Below are 16,652 nucleotides of genomic sequence, written 5' to 3' on the forward strand. Positions count from 1 at the left end.
GGTCTTTTACCCTAGGAGTTGGGATTAAGCATTTAGACTCTCGGTTATAGTTTATGGCCTAGTTGTCAATTAGGGTTTTGTTATTTGTAATTTAGTGTAGGGATTTTCCGGTTCAGTAACCCGGGTGTTATTTGTTTATCAGCGGATCGAGGTGAGTTCCTTCACTGTACTTGTGGTTCGAAGGCACCAATGTTGGCCCACTAGATTATGTGTGTAGGATGATAGTTGTATTTGTGACACTTATTGTTATGCATGTATGTGCTTGTTGTCTCTGTGACTCTTATTGGGATGATTGTATGCTTAGTTGTAGGGTGTGAAATAGACTCGATACTGGTTGAAAGAGACCAAAGGGGGTTAAATAAACCATGTACTGATTGAAAGAGTCCGAAGGGGGTGAAATAGATCAAGTACCTATTGAAAGAGACCGAAGGGGTGGAATAGACTGATACCAGTTGAAAGAGACCGAAGGGAGTGAAATAGACGCATATATGTGTTGACTGTTATGTATATATGGTGTGGGGTATTTTGGGGAAACTCACTAAGATTTATGCTTACAGTTTTATGTCTATGGTTTCAGGTACTTCCAGTTTGAAAGGGAATGGCCGATAGGATCACACCGCAACCACCCATGTTTTCTGCACTTTTATGATTTTGGGAATTGTGCTCTGATAACTATTTTACTATAACATACTTTTGGATGGTTTAACATGAATATTTGATAGTTTGGTTTGAATTAAAGATGATATCTGTACCTATGATTTTTGGGATGTTACAAGTTGGTATCATAGCCTTGGTTTGAGGGATTCGGGCACACTTCCATGTGTGTCTTAAGTCAAACTAAGGAATTGATAATCTTTTTGAAAGAAAAGACTTTTCTAAATAAACTTTTATAAAGAAAAGGGGTGTGATGCGTGCAATCAGTCGAGCTCAAGTAAGTATTCTCAAAATATGCATACATGTTATTGTCTCAGTATATATATGTATGTATAGCATGCTAGATTATGGCTAAGGATCTACTCAGCATTGCATAGTAGGGTGCTAAGAGAGATGCATTTGTATGCCAATTGTATGAACCCTTAGAATTGCATGATAGTATGGATTTTAGATGATTGGATAGAGGGGCTTGCTTAGGTAGTACCCTGGGTGAGAACTCAAAGATTGAATGTTGCTTGCTTTGTGCTTTTAGGGACTCCACTGGTGTCGTCTAATTATTAAGGGAATTGTTCAAATTGCATGTTGTGGGGATTAGATAAATCTCAAAGTTTATGTTCAACTCTATTACACAGCTCTTGTTTGATTCCAACCAGTGTAGAGTGAGACCTAGTAGTCAAAAACTATCTGATGCTGGTAACTTGTAATTGTATTCGTGAGATAGTTAGAAGACACTGGAGGGGAGTGTATTTTGCAACTGATAGTAAAGAGTGGCATGGAAAGGAACCCTAAGAAATCCTAAGAAACATCTTGGTGCGTAAGGTGCTCTATAGTGCAAGTTAAGTATATGATATTAGGGAAGTAGCTTGGAGGATTTGAGTTGGTCCTTGTGGAAGGTATACATAGGTGTGGAAGGTAGTATTGGGCATGTACTAATGAAAGTACAGGATCTATACCCAAGACAAGGAAAGCCTTGATGAATTCGAGAAAATTTGGGAGTGTGAGCCTCTTTATGAGTATACTAATTATTTATGTATTATGTTTAAGCATGGTGGTGACACACGGCAGAGCAAGAGTTTAGGATATAGATCTAGTTCGGGCTCAGGCCCCAAACGAATTGGTGAGAGTTTGCACGAGTTCATTATGTATGAGGTTATGAGAGGCATCCTTGATGCGACCTTGGTGATGTTCGGTTCGATCAAAGAGGGTATCATCGAGCTGATGGAGGATCGTCTATGGATGTTTAGAGTCAATCTAGTTGTTGGTCAGTATGGAGCCTGCACTCTCTCTCCTTGAAGGATTTCTGGGGATTTCGGGCGCCGAAATTCTTTTCGGCGAAGGACCCCATTGCTTCTAGATGATGGATAACAGATATGAAGTCTGCTCAGATGACTAGCTTCCACCTTGAGGGGTCATAGGTGAGGTTCTCTTCAGACTGTGAGAAGGATAGAGCTCGATATTTGTGGGAAGAGGTTGGTCATGCTCTGGGAGCCCCAACCATTGAGGCTATGACCTAGTTGGATTGTGTGACCCGATTCTGAGCGAGTTTACACCAGCTGTTGAGGTTCAACAGCTGGCGAGGGAGTTCTTGGAAAGAGCTCTATTAGTACCCCCAATATGCTATAGACAAGAAGATAAGGAAGAATTGGTACCATGATATGAAGAAATCAGATATCAAGGAGTTTCTTAGATTTTCAGCTTGTCCGACATTGGATGACATGATATATAGGGCTCGGTGCGGGAAAGTGATTTGGGGCACATCGGGAAGAGGAGGACAGAGCATATGCAAAAGACTGAAAGACACATGATGGAGTTTGTTGGGCGGGTGGTTCGGGCTTCTATAAGTGCGGCAAGACGGGGCACTTCGACAACGATTGTACCACCACCACCACCACCCATGTTTCAGGTCTAATCTACTTTCATTGCAATCAAAGGGGCCACAAGAAGGCCGATTGCCTAATTTTGAGTAGAGGAGCAGTTGCAGTACCCGCTCCAACGATGTTGAGGGTCACTGATGGCTGGGAGGGCAAGTAGGCAGCCCCTGTAGTGAAGAGCAAGGCTTTTCAATTGATGGTTGAAGAGGCGCATGTCACACTTGATGTGGTTATGGGTATGTATCTCCCCCTTATCTCTTTATTGATGTTTCTTATCATGGTTATATATATATATATATATGTATATATATATATATATATATATATGTATATACGTATATATGTATGTATCTATGTATTCTTGTTTAGGATCGTTCCTTGAGAACTGTATTCATGCGTTGGTTTTGTTTGATTCGAGGGCCACCCGGTCCTTTGTATCTCTTGTGCTCAACAAGAGGTTTGACGATATTTTGGGGGAGTTGGATTATCCGTTATAGTTATATATTTCTGACGGCCGTCTTCTACGAGTGTCCAGGGTTCATCGGGGATGTACTTTGGAGTTATTCGGTGAGTAGTAAACGATTTATTTGGTTCTATTCTCCTACGCGAGAGCAAGGTCATTGTGTGGATGGATTAGTTGAGCCACAAGGAGGCGATGATTGATTATGGGATTCAGTTGGTGCGTGTTCAAACCCCAAGTGGGGGAGAGTTGGTGATACACTGTGAGCAAGCTAAGCATGGAACAACTCTCTGTTCGGCAGCAAGGGTGAAGCGTTATCTTCAGTAGGGTTATTCTGGAATTATGGCCTATGTGACGGATACCCGAGAGAAGGATAGGATGACTGTGGATGATGTGTCGATTATTCGGGAATACTCGGACGTTTTTTCCATAGGATTTTCCTGGAGTGCCTCCAGAGGGACAAGTGGAGTTTCGAATTGACTAGGTTCCAGGTGCGGATCCGATAGCTAAGGCACCTTATCGATTAGCACCTACAGAGATGCAAGAGTTTTCCAACCAGCTACAAGAGCTGTTGGACAAGTTGTTCGTTCGGTCAAGTAGTTCACCATGGGGAGCGTCGATCTTATTTGTGAAGAAGAAGGATGGGTCGCATCAGATGTGTATCGACTACTGGGAGCTGAATAAGCTAACTGTGAAAAATCATTATCCACTCCCAAGGATCGACAATTTTTTTTACCAGATTAAGGGTACATCTTGGTTTTCCAAGATTGATCTGCGTTCAGGTTATCATCAGATGAGGGTCAAAGAGGAGGATATCCTGAATACAGCCTTTCGAACTCATTAAGGTCATTATGAGTTCGTGGCGATACCCTTCGGGATCACCAATGCTCCAGAAACATTCATCGATCTCATGAACCGCAAATATGTGATAAGTTCGGGAAAATTGACCTTGGAGTAGGTCTTACATCACACTAGAATTGAGAAAATTTTGACAGTACAAAGACCTAACCGGCTGAGATTCAAGGTCTTAACATAAGCATGAAATTAATACTAGAGTCTATACATAGACCTAATTTATATCCAAAAGAGAGAGTAGAGTATAATCTACTTGCGACGAGAACCGCTCGAATGAGTCCTTGATTATGCCAGACGACGCTCCATGTCCAACATGCGCCTTTCAAACGTTTCCAGACAACCTCGAAATTCCCTGACTTCAGCTCGGGTTGTAGTTAGTTCTCTCTGCAGGGTCATATTCTGGTTCAGGGTTCTTCCATGAGTAGTCTCTAGATGGAGAATGCGAACTATATTGACTCCCGCATCGACATCAACCTCCATGACCCGGTTGATGACTGCCCTTCCCTGTTCCTCATACGAGCAACCCGTTACACCAAAACAGGCAGGATTCTGTATGCTGAGCCTCCCTCGGTCAGATTGTAGAAGCTTCGGTCTCCATCATAAGGTAAGGGTTGACCCTGCTCGTGACTCCATCTGTTCAAGTTTGCTGCCCACAGAGGTGTGGGGCCTTGAAATCCTGGTCGAGGGTTAGGATTTGGGATAGGAGCCACCAGGGGTAGATTATTGACTTTTGGCTCGAATTCAGAATCTGCTGGGAAATTTTATGCGAAATCGTCATCCAATGGAATTGCATGACTCTCTTCTAGATCCGCATCGGTCCATCCACCATTACCTTGGTTGGGAAAGTACGGGTCGTCGGGGAGATGGGATCCAGCCATGTTATCTAAGTGAGAAAAGGGGTAAAAGAGATAGCTAACAGACGTACTACTTAAGATAATTATATGATGATCTTTACTAGTTACTTCAATACTTGCGTAGTGCATACCAATCATATGCAACTAAAACAGAATAGACCTTCAAATAAGAAAACCTAACTCTAAGTCCAAAACCAAACAAGGAACAAGATGTATAGCAAAGATCATAGATTCTAAGTCTATGACACCCTAGTCACATATAACCTTAGCGTATCCACTCAGAAAATACTGACCTGCTAATAAAGACCTTTTATGATAATTGTCACCCCTTGGACTATAGCTAACAGTTAGGGCGCGGGATCACCAGTCCCGTATAGATCTATACACGCTTATCACGTTCTCTGGGTGGAGATTCTGGTTATAAATCAGGGCTTTCTTGTATACTTGATAGGTATGGGGAAGACGAAATGCCTCATATATTCTCAACTAAGTCATGTATTCTAAAAATGTATATGAATGATTTCTGAAAAGATTACCCTTTCTACAGTGTTGACAAATGCATAATAATGAGTTGTATTTTCTTGTACAAACATAATGTTATTGTTGAAATGGTTACCCTTGGTATGATGTAGTATGCCGATATATAAATAAAACATATTTCTATTTATAAAACGTATTGTATACCATGAGGGTAAAGTTGTGATATGTGATGTTTTGCATGTTAACAACTTCATATGATAGTTATAACAATAGTATGAAAACTATAACAAAAGATTGATGTTTTTCACACGAGTCTAACCGTGTGTTTAGTTGTATTCCCCCCTTAAAAGTGTTTAAAAGCATTTAAAAACATTTGAAAGTGTAGTGATAGGGGTATGAACTCACTTGATAACTGGTGATTTGGACAGCGTTTCGTTTCTAGGAATGACCTTTCTCGGCGTATCCCCGAGTTTCTGGTGAAGAACCGGGCTTCATGCAGGCAGTACTTCGACCGGAAAAGAGGTTTTCTCGAAAACTTCGGAGTGTCGGGACTTGCGTCGTGTATTTGAGGTGTTACCAAGGCTTCGGAGTAGGTTAGAGGTTCCTAAATGTGAGAAAGTATAGGAGAGAGGTTGGAAATAAGCAACAAAGGTTGGATGCCCTCGATCTCTATTTATAGGTTGGAAGTTCATGTTTCACGTCATGAACCACATGTTCACGTTGTGACCTTGGTCATGCTCAGGTCATGGCGTTCGTCATCAGCCACTTGCTCTCGAAGGTGTCAAATCTCTGAGTTCACGCCGTGAACCCTATGTTCACATCGTGAGCTCTGACATAGTGTCGAAATTCATGCCCTGAACTTCAGAAGTTCATATCTTTCGTAAATGAGCTCTGTTTTTTATGTTATTTATATCCACGTGTAGGTTAGATTATGCTCTAAAACTTTCGTTTAGACTCCGTCAACTAATTTTGACTTTTACTTTTAATATTATATTTTTAGTAGGCCGGGACAGGGAAAATTTCGTTAAGAATTCATAACTTCTTCATCTGACGTCCGTTTTTGTCTGTCTTTTTACCGTTGTACTACTATTGTCGATATCTTCGATTCTCATCTAGGTCGCATCGGCTAACTGTCGCTCGATCTCTATTTCGAGTTTTTAGTTGCCTACTGCTTTCATTTAGATACCTAAGGCTAAAAAGTATTTTATTGAAATTTCGCATTTTACGCTTCACAGTGTTTTACAGTATTTGCCGTGTATCTTTGATTGGTCATAACTTCTTCGTTATAACTCGGATTTTAGTGTTCTTTATATTTTTGAAAAAACCTTGACACAATATCTATAATTTTATACATCCCAAACAGGTTATTGAACAATCTATTTTTGACCTAAATTTGACTGGTGTTACATTATATTGTCTTAAAATATTGGGTTGTTACATCATCCCCCCCGTTAGAGGGAATTTCGTCCTGAAATTATTTTCAAAATAAGTATTAATGGACTAGGGAAGAGATGCGGGTACTCTTGTTTTATCTGATATTCGCGTTCCTAGGTGTACTCAGGTCATCGCTTGGCATTTCAGCGGACCTTTACAATGGGTATGCGACTTTGTTTTTGTTCTTTTAAATTTCCTAATCCATGATTTCTACTGGCTTTTCTATGAAGTGTAGGCCCTCATCGATCTCGATTTCGTCGATTGGAATAACAAGAGTCTCATCGGCTAGCCACTTTTTCAGTCTTCAGGGCTTCTAGATGAGTCTCCTTAATTTGGGTGGGAAGATGTGAATGGATAGTCATAGCCAATGATTCAACTCATCGATTCCAAAATTCGCACTTGGGGGATTTCGTGTAGAGCTTTTCTGCTCGAAGTGTTTCTAGAATCAGACGTAAGTGTTGACTATGTTCCCTCTTACTACGGGAGTGGATAAGTATTTCATCGTTAAATACAATAACGAATTGATCCAAGTAAGGACGGCACGCCTAGATCATTAAGTCCATGTACACTGCGGGTGCATCAGTTAATCTGAATGGCATCATTATAAACTCGTAGTGCCCATATCGGTTTCGGACGGTTGTCTTGGGAACATTCGCCTCTAGCACTCGTAAATGATGGTACCCAGATCGTAAGTAAATCTTTGAAAATTAGATCTCCTCTTGTAATTGATCAAATATGTCGTCTATGTGAGGTAGTGGGTAACGATTCTTAATGGTAAGCTTGTTCAGCTCACAATAGTCGATGCACATATGAAACGATCCATCTTTCTTCTTCCCGAACAAGACTGGTGCTCCTCATGGTGAGAAGCTTGGCCTAATAATTCCTTTACTGAGGAGTTCGTTAAGTTGACTGGAAAGTTTTTGCATCTCTGTTGGAGCTGGATGATAAGGTGATTTAACTACTGAGGTAGCTCCTGGGATTTAGTCGATTCGTAACTTGACCTGACGTTGTGGTGGTAATCCTGGTCGTTCTTCTGGAAAGATGTCGGGAAGGTCGCATACTTATGGGATGTTATTTGGTGTTCTTTGCTTCAAGCCTAAAAAATATTGGGTAGGTTAGAAGGGCGTGGTACCACTCGCATGGGTACTTCTGAAGGGTTTTGTGTTATGGGTTTGAAGAATTTTATCTGACGGTTGTTTAAGGGGATAGTTCTTTTCATCTACTACATAAACTTTGCATGGTAAGGACCAAGCCAAAACAGGTCGGATGATGATGTTGGGACTCCTTGATGAATCAGATATTATGTTAATTGGAAGCAGAAATGATTACAAGGAAGAATTACTAACCTTGGTATTATTACTACGAACCCTATTGTACCATAAATTACAAGTATAGCTAAACTAGGTTTCTGATAATTTGAATAAAGTGAACATTCATAAAATGATCCCTACTAGGTCTTTCTGTTATCGTTTGGTGTGTGCAAGAAGGTATAATTATGACGTATCGTCCAAAATTTTTGTAAAACTTAGGGGTCTAAATATTGAGGTTTAGAAGCGTACCAAATTTCCTAGTAGAGTTCCTTCTTGCTTTTTCGTGTTACATTGTTACACTCCCCCTGCTCCCCCATCATTCCTCTCTGTTGGGCAGTCCCTCTTGAAGTGCCCCATCAATCGGCAGACACCCAGATGATGGAAACTGTACTTTTTCACTTTGGTAGATTTCCGACATACTGCCTTGCTGGGATAGGGGTAACTGGGATACTAGTAGAAACGGTGGTAGGAGCAACAGATGTCGTGGCCGCAGAGACTGCCACTTGTTGCTATTTCTTGGCTGACCCGTGAGATGATTTGCTCTTCTTTTTATCCCAAAATATTCTCTTCTTACTCTTTGGTTGGTAGGTTAGGGTACCCTCGTGAGTTGGCGTTCATTGGTTTCCTTTGTTGTTACTTCGGTCTGAAGTGTTGATACGGTTTCTACTATCACTTGGGTTGTTAGAATGGATTTGCGCCATGACAGCGGTCACAGCAGCTGTTACGGCAGCTTAGAATGTATCTGAGTCTATATGAAGGATCGGGGCTTCTTCGGGTGGTTGACTATTTCTTGATGATGACACGATTCTGCTACATAATGCGAAACGAGTTTGTTAATAACTACGATAGTTATAAGCTGCATTCTAGTTATATACATGTAAATTTTATCGTTGATAAATGGCCCTTGAGGTTCTGACCTATATCCCTATGATGCAGTCCTGGTAAAGAGTAGAAGTAAGTTTCTAGAATGGTTACAAGATGAGTTTCATCCAACTAAATCATCTTTGGTTGGAGGTATAATGCTTCCCACTTTCGAAAAGATTTGAAAGTGATATATGATGGAGTCTACACAAGGTAGACTTATGAGTTTGAGAATTATTCACTCTCGACTAGAATTCCGTGATCCGATATATTGCTGTCAGCCATAACGGAAAGACGATAAGCTTAAAACCTAACGCGAGAAATGCAATCACTAAACCACTAGGTGGCATTAGTAGTCATTACTATGACGAAGGGGGTATTCAAGCACTTCGCATGGAACACGCGTGGTTTTTCCTTGGTACTATGATTTAATCCGAGCGGTAATGGTTCGTTCTCCCTTGGTATCTACATGGTGTCCTTCTCATTTGTAGGTACATGGAATTTATGTGCCGTCTTATTTCCGATTCTAACACTGATCCCCATTACTTCATAACGGAGAGTTCGAATCCCGGAAGTTCACGCGAACTTTTCTTCGGTGTCTTTAATAAGGTAACGGCATGTTGTGGTTTCTATAGTTTCTTCTAGGTTGCAAGTACAGACGGTGTTAATTTCAGAGGCAGCATTTATCAACTATAACTTTGCAAAGATGGAGATAATGATAAGAATTCAAGAGTGAGGATAATGAAAGTGATCCATGAACTCAATCACCATAGTTCAACAATTAAATGAGAGTGTGATTTTGGTAGAGTTCTAACAATAGAAGGATGAAAGTTTTTGGACAAAGATTTCCCTAGGAGATTAGACGTTTGCCGATGTCAATGGTAGCAAAGATGTGATAAGTTCGGGAAAATTAACATTGGAGTAGGTCTTAGATCACACTAGAATTTAGAAACTTTTGACAGTACAAAGACCTAACCGATTGAGATTTCAAGGTCTTAACATAAGCATGAAATTAATACTAGAGTCTATAAATAGACCTAATTTATATCCAAAGAGAGAGTAGAGTAGACTCTACTTGCAACGAGAACTGCTCGAATGAGTCCTTGATTCTGCCAGACGACGCTCCATGTCCAGCATGCACCTTTCAAACGTTGCCTGACAACCTCAAAGTTCCCTGACTTCAGCTCGGGTTGTATTTAGTTCTCTCTGCAGGGTTACATTCTGGTTCAGGGTTCTTCAATGAGCAGTCTCTAAATGGATGCGAACTGTATTGACTCCCGCATCGGCATCAAACTCCATAACTCGATTGATGGCTGCCCTTCCCTGTTCCTCATTACGAGCAACCTGCAAACCAGAACAGACATGATTATGTCTACTAAGCCTCCCTCGCTCAGATAGTAGAAGCTTCTCTCTCCGTCGTAGGGTAAGGGTTGACCGTGCTCGTGACTCCATCTGTTCAAGTTTGTTGCCCACAGAGGTGTGGGGCCTTGAAATCCTGGTCGAGGGTTAGGATTTGGGATATGAGCCACTAGGGGTAGATTATTGACTTTTGGCTCGAAGTAAGAATCCTTAGGGAAATTTTCTGTGAAATTGTCATCCAATGGAATTGAATGATTCTCTTCTGGCTCCGCATCGGTCCAGCCACCATTACCTTGGTTGGGAAAGTATGGGTCGCCAGGGAGATGGGATCCAACCATGTTATCTAAGTGAGAAAAGGGGTAAAAGAGATAGCTAATAGACGCACTACTTAAGATAATTATAGGATGATCTTTACTAGTTACTTCAATACTTGCGTAGTGCATACCAATCATATGCAACTAAAACAGAATAGACCATCGAATAATCGACCCTAACTCTAAGTCCACAACCAAACCAGGAACAAGAATTAAAGCAAAGATCATAGATTCTAAGTCTATGACACCCTAGTCACATATAGCCTTAGCGTATCCACTCAGAAACTATTGACCTACTAATAAAGACCTTTTAGTTCTCAAATAAGTAATTATAGTAACAAAAAATACTCCTATAGTATTTTAAGTTTATGTTCTATTCTAAAGTTTTCATTGTAGTAGTGTTGGTAAGTTTTTAGACTTGTTTCAACACCACAACCATTCCTAGGAACATGCTAATCACTTCTCAGAAAGATATAGTTAATCAGGCTATATCACTCCCAGATCTGATCATATGTGCCCAAGCCTACTTGTGTTGTCCAACAATCACAATACTTTTGTTCTGTCCTAGTATGACACTGATTTTAGTATGAATGCATGTATGTATACTTAAGTTAAATATTTTATTATTTAAAAAGTATAAACTCTTGGTCAGAGTATTTTAATCCCGATGTGTTCATAATTGTATATCTTTTATGGGTTGATATACTCAATTCACTATAAACAAAGCTCTGATACCAATTTGTCACACCCCCAAACCATAACGGCGGAAACATTCGAGGGTGGAGGACGTCATGTACAGTATCACAACAATTGTAAAATAGTAAAAACAAGCAACAACATCCATTGCATTAATATTAAAGTGTTTACATTGTATTCATATTTACCCATGGTAGACACCAAAAGTAAATAACAAAACAAGGGCTAAACGCTACTATGCTTCATCTTCACAAGATCTGTGCATGTACCTGTCTAATGGATTCCTGAGAATACAAGTTATTTTGAAAAGAGATTAGGTCAGCGTTTAAGCTGGTGAGTTCATAAGCATTGTTGTGTTCAAAAGAGGTACATTCTTTATTCTTTGAAAGTGTTGCGGTGTTTCTCTAGAAAATTCTATATTTTCTTATTAGTTGAATGGAATGTCGTCTTACAACCTTAAAACAAAAATTGTATAAGTTCTTTTCCTTAAAGAATGTTGTCTTGAAATAAATAATCTTATTTGTTTCCTAAAAGTAATGTTGTAAATCGTTTACTAGTAAAATCATGATGTTTATCCCGGAAAATCCTATATTTTCCTCAATGTGAGAAGTAGTCTTAAATGAACAAACACCAAAAAAATGTAAGTAAATATGTCATACTTAAACTAAAAACGTATAGTTTTATCAGTAAATAAAACTATTAGAAGCTTGAAATTGTATGTAGAAGTAACTGTAATATTACTTTTCCCGTAAAACTGAATACCATAATAGCTCTCTATCCTGTGAGTTTTCATAACCATACTAAGATAAATTTGCCTATCGTGACGTTCTTCAGGCGTCGGAATGTTATGATAATTGTCACCCCTTGGACTATAGCTAACAGTTAGGGCGCGGGATCACCAGTCCCGTATAGATCTATACACGCTTATCACGTTCTCTGGGTGGAGATTCTGGTTATAAATCAGGGCTTTCTTGTATACTTGATAGGTACAGGGAAGACAAAATGCCTCATATATTCTCAACTAAGTCATGTATTCTAAAAATGTATATGAATGATTTCTGAAAAGATAACCCTTTCTACAGTGTTGACAAAGGCATAGTAATGAGTTGTGTTTTCTTGTACAAACATAATGGTATTGTTGAAGTGGTTACCCTTGGTATGATGTAGTATGCCGATATATAAATAAAACATATTCCTATTTATAAAACGTATTGTATCCCATGAGGGTAAAGTTGTGATGTGTGATGTTTTGCATGTTAACAACTTTATATGATAGTTATAACAATAGTATGAAAACTATAGCAAAAGATTGATGTTTTTCACACGAGTCTAACCGTGTGTTTAGTTGTATTCCCTAAAAGTGTTTAAAAGCATTTGAAAGTGTAGTGATAGGGGTATGAACTCACTTGATAACTGGTGATTTGGACAGCGTTTCGTTTCTAGGAATGATCTTTCTCGACGTATCCCCGAGTTTCTGGTGAAGAACCGGGCTTCATGCAGGCAGTACTTCGACCGGAAAAGAGGTTTTCTCGGAAACTTCGGAGTGTCGGGACTTGCGTCGTGTATTTGAGGTGTTACCAAGGCTTCGGAGTAGGTTAGAGGTTCCTAAATGTGAGAAAGTATAGGAGAGAGGTTGGAAATAAGCAACAAAGGCTGGATGCCCTCGATCTCTATTTATAGGTTGGAAGTTCATGTTTCACGTCATGAACCACATGTTCACGTTGTGACCTTGGTCATGCTCAGGTCATGGCGTTCGTCATCAGCCACTTGCTCTGGAAGGTGTAAAATCTCTGAGTTCACATCGTGAACCCTATGTTCACATCGTGAGCTCTAACACAGTGTCGAAATTCGTGCCCCGAACTTCAAGAATTCATATCTTTTGCATACGAGCTCTGTTTTTGACGTTCTTTATATTCACGCGTAGGTTATATTATGCTCTACAACTTTCATTTAGACTCCGTCGGCTAATTTTGAATTTGACTTTTAATATTATATTGTTGACCTAAATTTGACTGGTGTTACATTATATTGTCTTGAAATATTGGGTTGTTACACTTTGACCTCATTAACAAAGAATATCGTCACCTTTCATTGGGGGCCTAAGTAGCAGGAAGCTTTGGAGACTCTGAGACAGAAATTGTGTGAGGCACCGATTCTGACGCCGCCATAGGGTGTTGAGGATTTTGTAGTATATTATGATGTATCGATCACGGGGTTTGGGTGCAGTATAGATGCAACAGGGTGATGTGATCACATACGCTTCGAGGTAGTTGAAGCCTCATGAAGCGAACTACCCTATACATGATTTGGAGTTGGGGGTTATAGTTTTCTCCCTCAATATTTGGCTTCATTACTTGTGTGGGGTCCGTTGTACTATTTACACAGATGATAAGAGTTTGAGGTATTTGATGGATAAATTTAATAAGAACATGAGGCAGCGTAAGTGATTGGATGCGGTGAAGGATTATGATTTTGAGATCCTTTATCACCCAGGGAAGGCCAACATGGTGGCCAATGCGCTTAGTCGTAAAGTGATGAGCGCACGTATTCGATATTAATGTTTGAGGATAACGATGATTACCCCTCTCTTAGAGTAGATTTGAGAGGCTTAGGTTGAGGCTATGAAGGAGGAACACCGGAAGAGTGAGCGCATTGTAAGGTTACACCTTATGATCTGATGAGTCAAACACTCTACACGTTATTTGTCAGTGTCAGCGTCTACATCACCACCAACGCCAACGTATTAAGTCCATCAGTGACAGAGCTTAGTATCATTATTCTATGTAATCTTTTGTATATTATGAAATGATATTGATAAGTATAGAATATATAGCAGATCCAATATCCTTGTTATGAGGATTAGTTCTTAGTATAGATTAGATACAATCCCTTCAATCAAGGATATACTTGTATAGATTAGTGTATAATCAACATTAGGTTAAAACCTAATGTCGAATTCATCTTGGTGACCGTCTTTGTGACAAACCGTCTTCTTGGGGAAGACAAACCCTTTTCTTAGTGAAAGAGCAATTTAAGAACTCCTTGTGTTATTTACTTTATGTTCTTTGTTTTCTTAAATTAGTTTACTTTTTTTCTTTATACTTGAACGGTATCCGATCCATACAAACCTTCAAATGGTATCAGAGCAGGTTTTTGATACACCCAAGTAATTATGTCGACTTCCAAAAATCTCAAATCCTTTTGTCTCAATGAGATTCCTCCTTTTGATGAGCAAAACTTTTCCATGTGGAAAACTATGGCCATGGTTGTTCTTGAAACTATGGACTATGAGATGCACAATATTGTTGAAAAAGGCCCTCATCTTCCAATCTATCAGCCTATGATCAATAACACTCTTGTTGGTCCCTTGACGCAAACACCATAAACGAGTTATGTTGACGATGACAAGAAGCTGCGTAGTCTTTATGTGAAAACCAGGGTTGCGATGGGAAACTCTCTTCCCTATCACGTGTACCATCTTGTATAAAATAGTAAATCAGCTCAAGAGATGGTGGATACATTGTAGCTTATGAAGGCACCGTAGAAGTCCATGCCACAACCATTAACCACTTCAATCGAAGATATCAACATTTCTTTTCTTAACAAGGTGAGTCACTTACCCAAACCTTTAATAGGTTTAACTGCTTAGTTAATGATATGTGCAAGCTGGGAATTATCAAGCATTCATCTTAGGTGGTTCTGAAGTTTCTCGACTCTCTTAGGAAAAACTAGGAACATCATGTTGATGTACTTAAGAATAGTGAAAAGATCAATGATATGGATCTAAACACCTTCTTTGGAAATTTGCAGAATTACGAAGAGACCAAAGCGCTTCATAAAGATATCATGAAGGACTCGAGCAAGGAAAAATCTATAGCCTTCGTTTATTGAATGGAAGAAATGAAGCACATTTGTGACAGTGATTACTCCCTTGTTAGAGCATATTAGAGAGGCACAGGTTGAGGGCCTGAAGGAGGAGAGGCAGAAGTCTGAGAGGATTGTGGGCCGAGTAGCTTCCTTTGACTATGACAGTCAAGGATTGTTGACACTTCATGGGAGAGTATAGGTACCGTACTGGGGCAGAGTACGGAAGGTGTTGATGGACGAGGCTCATAAGTCTCATTTCTCCATCCACCCAGGGGCGACGAAGATGTACATAGATCTTCGACCCGATTATTGGTGGCCCGGCATGAAGCAGGACGTAGCTTGGTACGTGGAGAGATGCCTGACATACAGGAAGGTCAAGGCGGAGCACCAGAGGCCCCACGGCAAGATGCAGCCACTAGACATTCCCGTGTGGAAATGGGAGGATATCACTATAGATTTCATCACTAAGCTTCCCAAGACCGCACGTGGAGTTGATTCGATTTGGGTCATAGTGGATCGGCTGACCAAGACCGCGCATTGCATACCGATCCAGGAGAGTATCTCGGCCGAGAAGCTAGCCGATATTTATGTGTGTGAGGTAGTGGTACGGCATGGAGTGCCTGTATCAGTAGTATCAGATCGAGACGTCCAGTTCACTTCCAGGTTCTAGAAGCAGTTCCACGACGAGATGGGGACTCTCCTTCACTTCAGCACCGCTTCCCACCCCCAGACGGACGGGCAGAGCGAGAGGACGATACAAACTCTCGAGGACATGCTTCAGGCATGTGTCCTAGATTTTGGTGGCAATTGGGATACGTATCTTCCATTAGCAGAATTTTCTTATAACAACAGTTACCACGTCAGTATTGACCGCCCTCCTTTCGAGATGCTTTACGGGAGGAAGTGTAGGACCCCGATTTGTTGGGGCGAGGTCGGTCAGAGGGTCATCGACAACACTGAGGTGGTGCTCAAGACCACAAAGTTGATCCAGCAGGTCCGCAGCAGACTGCAAGCTGCGCAGAGTCGGCATAAGAGTTACACCGAAAGGAGGCGTTCAGACTTGGAGTTTCAGGTGGGCGATATGGTTCTCCTGAAAGTATCACCCTGGAAGGGTGTTATCAGGTTCCGGAAGAGGGGAAAGTTGGGCCCGAGGTTCATTAGTCCCTTTAGGTTTTTGGCCCGGGTGGATTGGGTTGCTTACAAATTGGATCTCCCAGCAGAGCTTAGTCAGATCCACAACACTTTCCACGTTTTTCAGTTGCGGAAGTGTTTGGTGGATGAGTCAGCATTAGTACAACTGGAAGATATTCAGGTTGACAGTAGCCTGAATTATATCGAGAGGCTAGTTGCGATCTTAGATCGGAAGACGGAGACCTTGAGGAACAAGGTGGTTTAGTTAGTGAAGGTGCAGTGGCAGCATCGAAAGGATTCAGAGTGGACGTGGGAGACTGAGGAGCAGATGAGGGAGCATTATCCAGAGTTATTTGCAGATTTAGCAGCAGCAGACTTCAAGGGCGAAGTCTGAGATAAGTGGGGGAGAGTTGTAACGCCCCATTTCTGGTATGTGATTTAAATAAAGTAATTTTCATTTCTTAAGGGGTACTCGACGAGTCAGTAGCCCGACTCGTCGAGTAGAG

Source organism: Lactuca serriola, chromosome 1 (assembly GCF_051521515.1).
Source record: "Lactuca serriola cultivar US96UC23 chromosome 1, Lser_US96UC23_V15, whole genome shotgun sequence".
Taxonomy (NCBI): Eukaryota; Viridiplantae; Streptophyta; class Magnoliopsida; order Asterales; family Asteraceae; genus Lactuca; species Lactuca serriola.